Raw genomic sequence first — 8,864 nt, forward strand, 5'->3', positions numbered from 1 at the left:
TAAAAAAAAATCAAGAGTACCCCCCACCTTTCACCCCTCCAAAATAAGAGGAAAACTGAAATAAACACTATAAATTTATTAACATTTCTGTTCCTATCATGAAAATATTCATACTTTAGCATTGCACATGGTCATGTTAAAGACGTTTTTACACTAAATCCATTTGATGTGTATACATTGATATTGTAGTTTGATAAACTTAATGTTTTTATTAGTTCTAGTATTCTTTTGGGTTTATTTCAGTAATGGTAAGAATTCTACGATTGTAATTAGTGTATTGAGTGGGTTTTATCTTTTTTCGAGTCCTTTTCAGCCTGTTTTTACATTTTGTTCTTATGATGTGCGGTTACACCAATGTTCTAGGTTAGGGGAGTTTGGGACCTTTGTCGAAAACATATTCATTCCTGTTAGACTGTATTTTTTCATGTTTCAAAACAGGAATCTGTAATTTGATTGTTATCGTTGGTTGCTGTCTGTCATTTTTGTTTCGCTCTTTGTTTCGATCATAATTGGGGTCGACGTTTTTGATTTTTGCGTATCACATCGGGGTATTTAATAGCCATATCCAGAAATCAACGCCAATTTTCTCATTTGAATATTATACTATTGAAATCGGATACGGGTCACGGAAATTATATGGAAATGATAGGGATTTTTGAAAAAATGGTCTATTTTATTTTTAATTTAAGTGATAGACCGGTTGCCGGGGCAGAAAATAAATACTAGTATATACGACAATATACACCATTTAAACGAAACATAATGACTGTCGTTGCAAAAATCAAGGTTCCTGAGCTATTTTGAAAATCGAAGCGAGAGGCTTTTATCATTGCAGTATAAAATACAGGCTAAAATGGCTGAAACGTCAAATTTGCAAACTTCGTGTTGAAAATTGGCTAACAAGGTCTTTAGAAAAACAACGTGCCGGGGTGAAACTTGAAACTTGGATGTCCAAAGAATAAGCAAGTCCAAACCTTGTTTGTGTAGTCGTTGAACTCTAGGTTCCCACGTACAGTTAAAATGCCAATATTTTAAGAAGTATAAACTCACGAGAACACGAAAAATTCACTTAATTCGCGTTCATTGTTTTTATTTTGACCGCCTGACAACTTTACGGTAATATCAGAGTGACTATAAATAAGGACTCTGTGACAGGCAACTTATAATATCCGTGTTTTAAAGATTTTAACGATATCAAGCCAGTCTAGTTCAAACTATCATCACGTGGTACAATTCTCATTTACATATTATGAATATTAATTAGCAAAAACACTACTTATTTCTGGCTATGCTTGCTTTGCGGTATAGGTTATTCTCCTTGATAATGGTTGTACGTAAATATGCCATATAATTGCTTACGTATACTAATTCTGTATTTGGTTTCGTGTGGATAGTTTCTCATTGACAATTATATTATAATTTAGCATAAGTTAAAATGATTTTAGCATAAGCTAAATTCATTTTAGCTTAAGCTAAATTAAGTATAAGCTGAATTCATTTTTGCATAAGCTAAAATCAATTTAGCATAACTTATGCTGAATTGTTTAGCTTATACATAAATGTTGGCGCGGAATCAAGGTCATAAATAAACACTGTGCGGGACAAATTTGCCATTCCGGTATCGGCAAATCTGACTTTGTCGGTTTACAAGATATCAAAAAAAAATTTTGTCCAGTGATAGATTATTGAAAAATTAAAAAAATGCCATATGTCCCAACTTGTCACTGTTGTCACTCTTGTCACTGCAGCTGATTAAAAGTACATTTCCCATGGGAAATTTGATAATTCCCATGGGAATATTAGAATTTCCCATGGGAACATTGAAAGTTCCCATGGGAAAAATTACTTTTCCCATGGGAAGTTTAGAGTTCCCATAGGAACTTTAAAGTTCCCATGGGAACATAAGTAAATTGTTTGTTCCCATGGGAAGTTCTAAATTTCCCAAGGGAAACTTTAAATTTCCCAAGGGAACTTTTCTTCACAAGGGAACTCCTTTTCTTCCCATGGGAAAATACTTTTCCCATGGGAACAATATTTTTTCCCATGGGAACAATATTTTTTCCCATGGGAACAAATAATTTTTCCCATGGGAACAATAATTTTTCCCTTGGGAACAATAATTTTTCCCTTGGGAACAATAATTTTTCCCTTGGGAACAATATGTTTTCCCATGGGAACAATAATTGTTCACATGGGAAGTGATATAACTAAAAAGAAAACATAAAAAAAATCCTCTAATTGCATGAGTGAAGCAATTTCACAAAACGGACTAAGTTATTATGGGTACAAGTATTTCTTTGAATCTTAATTGTAGAAATATATAATTATGTGTTCTACGATTTTTGTCTTGGCATGCTTAATTGAAAGTAAATCACTACGTGTCAAAAATTTAACTACTATAAATTCAGAAATTATTGCTGTTTTTATTATTGTGAAAATAGTGACAGGGTTATAATCACAATAATATACACTTGCATATTGAAATTTTTTATGAACTAAACAGGATTATTCTAAATTTTGCACACAAAAAAATGATGAAATTGAGAAAAATCGCACTTACAATTGCTAGCAATAATTTCTGAATTTTCAGTATATAGTTTTGCATATATAGCTTTCACACCATTGCACACAGTGTCTTATGTTTATCCATTTGAATGTTTTTGTGTTATTTTCATGCAGACATTTAAATGTTGATAGGTCTTGCTCATTGTTGACGGCTGTTCAGTCACTGGCTGAAAATACCTTTATCTCTGGTTTTTAGTTGTCTCATTGGCAATCACATACCATATCCTTACTTAATTTCAACACTTCTTAATTTAAGTTATATACATTTGAGAATATCATTTTCAAAAAGACAAAACATTACAATTGGTATAACAAATAAGGCACTTGTGTTTTAATATTTCATCTTTCACTGAGATAACACCATCAAGTAAAATGTGTAAAACAAAAACAGAAAATTAAACAAACAGCAATAAAATAACTCAAGCAAGTGTCAATAAACCTGCACAAATAACATGAATAACATATCTAAGGTCATAAGCAAGTGACAATAAAACATACAGCAATAATATATCTAAGGTCATAAGCATAAACATGCAGCAATATAATACATTGTATATCTAAGGTCATAAGCAAAAGACAATCAACATACAGCAATAGTATATCTAAGGTCATAAGCATAAACATGCAGCAATAATATATCTAAGGTCATAAGCAAGTGACAATCAACATACAGCAATAATGTATCTAAGGTCATAAGCATTTAAAAAAAAACATGCAGCAATAATATATCTAAGGTCATAAGCAAGTGACAATCAACATACAGCAATAATGTATCTAAGGTCAAAAGTATAAACATGCAGCAATAATATATCTAATTTCATAAGCATAAACATACAGCAATAATATATCTAAGGTTCTCTGATATTTGTCCTAAAAATGTTTGGCTCTAGCACCACTGTTGAAAAAGTAATGCCCCTTTTTTCAACAATTTCCTCAGAGGAAAAAGAGTTTTCCTCAAGGGAAAAAGATTTCCCTTAGGGAATTTGCTGCATAATTATTTCCTTTGAGGAAATTCTTTTTCTTTTGAGGAAATCTGCCGCTTCAAATTTTCCTTTGAGGAAATTTCCTCTAAGGAAATCATTGTTCTTCAAATTTCCTCTAAGGAAATTTCTGAACATCAAATTTCCCTTAAGGAAATGTTTTTCCTCTATAAAAATTTCATAACAGTACAAACATTGACAAACAGTATAAATATATTTTCTCCTAGACTGAATTATTGATCATGTTGATACAAAAGATTATATCAAATAAACACTTTTCATGTCAAATTAACTTGTCTTCTGTTTCAGCTGCTGTGTATAATTATTCTACCCCCTACATAACAGTTCAGTGCATAAATAATTTCATTCACAAGACATCTTCCTTCAATTGGTTGAATAAATTTTGGCAACTTGTTCTTCAAACATCTTCTCTGTATATTTGATATGATGGAGAGCCATGTACATAATATTATGTACATAAATGGATAACGCATTTCTCCATAATCCATCAGTGAATATGTAGGTTGTTACATTTTACACCATTGTGTCCTTGTGCATCTTTGATAGTACTCCATTTTGTTTATAGCAATTTTGTAGAATTTTTTCTATTTCTTTTTCCAGAAAAACACACAATTGAGTTCATTTCACATTAATTAATCCAATTAGCACATTATGTAGAAAAGTATTAACAAATAAGTTTCCTCTTCAGTATAGACTTGCAGGACCTGACGATGATCATAAAAACCAAGATATCTGACCTATAAATACACAAAATAAAAATAAAAAGTTATAAACATGATAAATGGAGAAAAAAACAGCAATATAAATAGGCTTATTTTATCATGTTTTAATTAAAGTCATAAGAAACCTCAAATTAAAAAAAAATATGTATAATAATTATGTTTTTTTACTTATTTTTAATTGCTTGCTTCCAGGAAGCAATTCGCCGATACATATTTTCCATATACATAGTGACCCGAGCGTAACCCTCCTCGTAAAAATCCGGTGACCACAATATGCAAGGATCTGTCATTGAAATAAACAAATAGCTGATTATACATGTTAAACACGTGCTCAATACCCATGCTTTTTGTGATTTGTTTACTATAAGGTGGCAATCGGTAAAACGCAGCTTCAAAACACGGCATTTAATGAGCAGCATTATTTGTTAAATCATAACAAACAGAGAGAAAAAAAAATTGACGATTTATATGATATACTTGTGAAAATAATGATAAAATCGTGCACAGAGGACTAAGTTTATGATGTATACATGCATTGGTTCAAAAGTTGGACAAACTTTATTTTTCATCACTCACTCGTTTCATATGACTTTAACATTTGAGAAACTTTCATTTGATATTCTTACTTGTCATGCTTTATATGAGTTCTCTTATTTCAGTGCTTTGTGTCCAAGATTTAATATTCGTTGTTTAGTGCCTTGCAGTGATATTTAAAGTTTAGCCACTTGCAAAAGTTGTTATAGAATGTTCATATGCTGTGTTATTTGAACCACTGTCCTATATTATGGTCAGGTAAGAGGTTGAGTGCTCACAGACATGATATTTTTTTATTAATTGTTATTGTTTTTGAACATGTTGAACTAAATTGGATTGTTTAAATCTTTTCATGTTGGGATCTTTATTGGCTGACCTATAAAGGAAGTGTTGTCTCATTATTGAAGGCCAGCCCATCATTGGCCTTTAATTTCTTGCATCCACTTCTTTGAACTCTGGTGGATAAGTCACTCATTTACCATACCACATCTTCTTATTTTTATAAGAGTCATCATTCAAAGGCAATTACTTTTATCATGTTTATTACTGTAATTCAGAAATTATCCAGAGGTTTTTAGTAATGCGATTAATGTGACTGGGTGAGTATCGCAAAAATAAGAAATCATATTTTGATAACAGAAACATATATATATCATGTATATACATGATATATAATTGATGCAGATTTTTTTTGTAATCACAATAAGTTGTCCATTCCCTGAAAAATCACAATAATAAAGGCAAGCAATAATTTCTGAATTTACAGTATATAGAAGTGGTCTTACCATTTAGGCCTTGTTGTATTCTGTTTATCTTGTTTTGTCGCTCATTTCTATTGAAACTGTTTATATTTTTCATTATTTTTCTATATTTCTTGTCCTAAAACAACTATTCCTCTAAGGAAATTGTTGAAAAAAGGGGCATAACTTTTTCAACAGTGGTGCTAGAGCCAAACAATTTTAGGACAAATATCAGGGAACCAATACCAACCAAGTTATCAACTTCATTTTGACTTAACTCCAAAAATTAAGGTGAACAACTTTTGCACTCAGCGGAATTGCAAACTTGTCCCGGAGACAAATCTGCTTTTCTGAGATGTTTTACAAGGTTCCAAAAATGTGTTATCCCCTACAGCTTTCCATCCAGCTAAGGCAGAAGTATATTCTCTTTTATTCTCATATATCCAGTATTTGCAACAAATTGTAATTTTTCTGAAGAAAAAAATTCAAATGGAAAATAATGTTTGTATTGTACATGTTGTAATATAGTATGTTCCCATGGGAAGAAAAATTGTTCCTATGTGAAAAAAAATTGTTCCCATGGGAAGAAAAATTGTTCCCATGGGAAGAAAATTTGTTCCCATGGGAACTTTTTGTATTCATCTTTTCCCATGGGAACTTTAAAGTTCCTATGGGAACTCTAAACTTCCCATGGGAAAAGTAATTTTTCCCATGGGAACTTCCAATGTTCCCATGGGAAATTCTAATATTCCCATGGGAATTATCAAATTTCCCATGGGAAATGTACTTTTAATCAGCTGCAGTGACAAGAGTGACAACAGTGACAAGTTGGGACATATGGCATTTTTTTAATTTTTCAATAATCTATCACTGAGCAAATTTTTTTTTGGATATCTTGTAAACCGACAAAGTCAGATTTGCCGATACCGGAATGGCAAATTTGTCCCGCACAGTGTTAATATTAAAATTGAAGTGTATTTTACCATATACTTAATGAATTTAGCTTATGCTAAAATGCTTTTAGCTCATGCTTAAATGATTTAAGCATATGTTTAAATGAATTTAGCTTATGCTAAAATGAATTTAGCTTATGCTAAAATGATTTTAGCTTACGCTAAAATGATTTTAGCTTATGCAAAAATAAACTCAGCTTATGCCTAATGAATTGTTTTATCCAATCAAAATCCTGCTTTCTTAACTACTTTTATACTTTGCTCTGGTATAAATAAATAACCACTTTTCTCAAATTAATGTTAAAAGTGGGGACTATGGCCCTCTGCCATCCCGCTAAATTTGCCTCTGCTACCAATTACTGTAAGCCGATTTTGTATAACAATTAAGGTTTTGCATGTTGGAAATTTATTTCAAGTTCTTGACACGTGTTTGTTGTTTTAATAAACTTCTTTGTGTAATTGTTTATACATTGTATTCGATCTTTCAACCCTTAACGATGCTATAGATATACAATTTGTACATTTGTTACCGATTGCATTGAACATTTCACTACTGTGCGCGGTTAAAAGGTCGAATACAATGTATATATTAAAAGAGATGACAAGTTGAGATTGGAACAAATGATGTTTTTCAATCTTGTTCAATGATTTAGCACTATCAGAAATACAGGTCAATTTCTATTTGCAGCACAATCCCATTTTTAGTTTTCGATCTGTTTTGATCGTTTTTAAATTTTGCCAATCCAGGAGGGGTCATGCTGTGCCACACCTCCAGGGACTTCGACCCACCCCATCGTGTTTCGACCATCTGTATATTAATTTCAGATTTCAAAGTCACAATTTACCAAAATCAAGTAAAACATAGTGACTAAAGAAAAAATGAAATGTTTTTAAGATGAGAAAAAAATGTTTGTTTCAGCCTCCTCAGCATATGCTAAAGTTGAAAGAAAAATTGCTTTTGTCTTGTCGCCCAAAAAAAGATTGTTAAAAGCAAACTCTGTCCGGAAAAAATCCATACCCTTTACTCCCCCCCCCCCCTCCCACTCATAAAAATAGTTGCTGCCTGAGTCGCAAAATCACTCGAAAAGAATAAATGCATCCAAGCAAGCGGTGCATGAGAGAATAGCAAAATCGACTTCTCGATCGGCCATTCACGAAAACTTTGCATCTCGTTGTTCCTATTATATTGAGGTTAGCAAGAATTTTCCCCCCTGAATCAAACACTGATCAACTTATTTGTTTAAAAACAGTGCACAAAGTCGAAGTGCTTAAAAAAAGGTCTTTTTCAGAAAAAAATATAACTGATACCTTAATCTAACGTATAGAGATATTTTTTTCTAACACAAGTGCCTGTGAGGCCAAGTAAATTTTCAGCTAAATTGCATTTGTAATTTTAGATCGAGTTATTCTGTTTTCAATTTATGCATTCCCATTTTTAGCGATATATTTGGGGAGGGGATAAATTGAGTCGAATTCAATTAAATGTACATTTTTTGTACGTGTGAACGAGGCATTAGACAGTGACTGGATTTCCTATGAATTCAGCTTATGCTTAATTAATTATGTTATCCAATCAAAAATTTTCTTAACTACTTTAATACTTATCTCTGGTATAAATAAATAACCACTTTTCTCAAATTAATAAAGTTCTCAGTTGCGGATTCAGAGAGGGGTGTAGAGGGCGTATGCCCTCTCCCCTTTGTTTGGACTTTTTTGTATTATTAAATGAAAAATCAGACTATACTTCGGGAACTTTGCCATTTCCCGTGTACTCTAGTATTTATTTTTTTTGCGACAATTCTTTACTTATAAAGATATTTTTCGCTGGAATTTACTGAGTGTTAAAGTCATGTGATTCGCTATGGTGGAGTTGACCAGTGCGTCGAACAAACCTCACTCAGACATTTTAAAATTCAAATACTAAGTAACAGTAATTCATTGCTTAGGCTGAGGATGACAATCATAACACCTTCAAAGCGAAAAAGGATTAAGAAAGAAGGTATTAACTTCTTTTTCACTATTCCACCAAACAGAAAGTAGCACTCTATAGACTATTACACTCTCACGAGAAAAAAAAGGTTCCATAGAAATATTATTTACCTACGAAAACATGTTTAACACCAAACGCCCAGCCTATTTTAAAATAACATAGCCGAATAATGAACCAAAGTCTGTATAAGCTCTAGATAGATTTAAAGTCTAAGGTACGAATCATTTGAATTAGGGAGGCAGTCTTATATATTTGAGAGAAAACAAATGACTCTGATTTTTGCCGGAAGTTGACTAGGGTTTATAATTAAGACACCCCATCTTCCTCAAAGAAAGGACAGTTCCGATGGTGTTTAGTTG

At 32.1% G+C, this 8,864-nt stretch overlaps 1 long non-coding RNA gene across 1 annotated transcript; it reads right to left on the minus strand.

Moving 5' to 3' along the window:
• Positions 1-4,171: 4,171 nt before the first annotated feature.
• LOC139498430 (uncharacterized) lies at positions 4,172-5,712 on the minus strand. Its single transcript, XR_011657936.1, has 2 exons — positions 5,608-5,712; positions 4,172-4,303 (listed from the first exon to the last, which is right to left on the minus strand). It is a non-coding gene; the product is annotated as an uncharacterized lncRNA (long non-coding RNA).
• Positions 5,713-8,864: the final 3,152 nt, after the last annotated feature.

This window comes from Mytilus edulis, chromosome 12 (genome assembly GCF_963676685.1).
Source record: "Mytilus edulis chromosome 12, xbMytEdul2.2, whole genome shotgun sequence".
NCBI lineage: Eukaryota > Metazoa > Mollusca > Bivalvia > Mytilida > Mytilidae > Mytilus > Mytilus edulis.